Genomic DNA, 2500 nt, shown 5'->3' with positions numbered 1-2500 from the left:
TCAGTCCCCTTAAATGCGGCAAGTCCCTTACATTGGCGCCAGTGTAAGGAGTGAGGGGTGCAGCGATTGTTGGTACAATAATCACGTGAATGGGAATGGTCTCCTCTTGAGTGGTTTCAAAGTAAATGGTAGCAGTGTTAATGCGCTTAACAGATGATGTGTTTCCCCCGAAAGTTGACAGAGATATTGCCTCTTGCGTTTCTGGTTTCAGATCAAGCTTGGCTGCCACATCTGATGTAACGAAGGAGCATTGAGATCACTCGGCATACCTTGCAACGGTTCTGTGATTTGCATTTAAATACTGAATGACGATTCAGACAGTTAAAACATGCCCTTGCGTCACGTACAATTGAGGGTCTCTTTTCCTTATCTGTCAGAACATTGCAGTCAGGTGGACTGTGTTCACCGTTACAAAAAAAGGCACATTCGTTTGGTGGGGCGATCACCACTGTTAGAAGCAGAAACAGGTGTACGAGGCCTTGAAGCCGTGAGAAATGTAGCAGTAGTAGCAGTTGTTGAGTTGTCACTGAATTCATAATTACAAGAAGTGTTCTGTCCTGCCTCTAAGATTTCAATTTCATTCAAAATTGCCTTACGTAAATTATCAAGTTGCCACTCCTTGTTTTCATTTTGTCTTGCTGGATTTCTCTTAATCCCGTTAGGTAATTTCTTCTGAATGATAGGAACAAGAATGTCTCCATAAGTTTCTGTTTTCTTTCCTAGTGGCTCAAGTCCCCTGATGTGGGTCTCAACTGAGTCGTAAGAAAACCTTAAACTACTTAAATGATCGGTGGGTGATTTTAGGTTCAGTAGTGCTTCCATGTGTGCGTTGATGATCTTGTGGGGTCGAGCGAATCTCTCTTCCAACAACTGGATACTCTTAGCGTAATTAGCATTGGTTAATGGCAACCCGGCAATGACTCTTTCAGCTCCGTCACGTAACTCTGCGCTCTCAAGTAATTGAACTTTTGGACATCACTGATTGTAGAGTTATCGTGTACTGCAGACCGGAAAGTGTCCCAAAATGACTGTCATTCAAGCGGGTTCCCATTAAACGACGAATGACCTGAGTAGAGCGATCTGTGTGTCGGTAATTGTGTCCTTGCTGTGTCATCGATTTTCTGTCTCAACTTAGTTACGCGCGCCTTGTGCGCTCTCCTTGACGCTAACAGTTTGGTTAATTCCTCCATCCTGGTCCCGGCACATAAAAATGTGACGAAGCAATGAATGTAGCGGTATTGGAGGAACTCAACTATATTTAAACTGTTCAATAAGGGTTACAATGGCGATCAAAAGGTGAAAAGGCGAAAACGTGTTCAGTCTTAATGACGTAAGCAATCACGGGATCTAAATACAGTCACGACCGCTGACCGGAAATCACCATGCATAACAAATAAGGACTAAAAAATATCAACAAATCAATTAAACGTTCAGAGCACTGTTCAAACTATTCCGTAGTCTGTTTTGATGGCTGAAATTAGACCCGTGTTGTCCATCATCGCTTATTAGCCAATAATCTAGCCGACGTTGGACTAAAGGCTTATTTTGTTTCCACGTGTAGCGCTTTTGATCCGGGTTCAACGTCCAACATTAACTCACGGATTTTCGTTACCAAGGCCCTTTTTTTTCCGTTTTTTCAAGTATCTAATTGAAGACTTAATGATACATTAAAATCACCTCCCATGATAAACTTGTAATCCTGGTCATAGTCTCTCTCAAGTAAAGTAGTCCTGAGATTTTCATAGAAGTCAATGGCCTCATAGGTTTTGTGAGGAGCATAAATATTGATGAACAAAACAGGATAATCTGCCATGACTATCTTTCCTGACCGACTTCAAGTCAAATTGCAGGGCCTCACATATTAACACCAGAACGCTATTGCTATGATTTGATCCGTGTGAATAATACATGTTTCCCGGCCACTGAAATTTCCAACTATCAAAAACATCTGCCATACTAAGTGTCTCTTGCAAAAAAATAAAATCCCCTTTCTGGTCCCATGTAAAGATCGATTTACGTTTGTTGAGGTCACGAATTCCTCCGACATTTAAGATAAAACATTAAAGCAGTTGTTATTCATACAAGTAGGTTGATCGATGTTACATTTGTAAAAACTTGATAGTGAGCAGAATATAATAATCGGGTACGGTACCGGCTGCGATAAAAAAACTGCATGGACATAAAACGAAAACGAAGACTGTGGGCGAAAATTGGTAAACAAATCCCACATACCTCTTACTCCTGAAAAACTGTTTACGAGCACAAACAACCGCCTTATACATCATTCCACCCGAAGCCCATTCACCGGAGTGTGTAAAAATCAAACAGGGAACGCCCTTGAGGTGTGAAATAAAATACGCATATTATATAAAGTGTGAAATAAAGCAGGAATTTTCTACTACATCTGAAATCAGCATTTCTACAGAAAATGAATAATCATGATAGCAACGCTAACCCAGATAAACTTCTTACATTTTACATTTTGACGTATTTACCGTTG

The 2500-nt window shown here is 40.8% G+C and overlaps 1 protein-coding gene across 3 annotated transcripts in view; it reads left to right on the top strand.

Annotated features, from left to right (window-relative positions):
- The window catches only part of LOC137987897 (NLR family CARD domain-containing protein 3-like), a 33939-nt gene that overhangs the window by 27636 nt on the left and 3803 nt on the right, over positions 1–2500 (top strand). The gene's annotated exons all lie outside the window — the stretch shown is intronic.

The sequence above is a fragment of the Montipora foliosa genome, unplaced genomic scaffold, assembly GCF_036669935.1.
Source record: "Montipora foliosa isolate CH-2021 unplaced genomic scaffold, ASM3666993v2 scaffold_395, whole genome shotgun sequence".
NCBI classification, from domain to species: domain Eukaryota; kingdom Metazoa; phylum Cnidaria; class Anthozoa; order Scleractinia; family Acroporidae; genus Montipora; species Montipora foliosa.
Note: the sequence above shows the minus strand (reverse complement) of the source record. Positions and strands in the feature narration are given on the sequence as shown.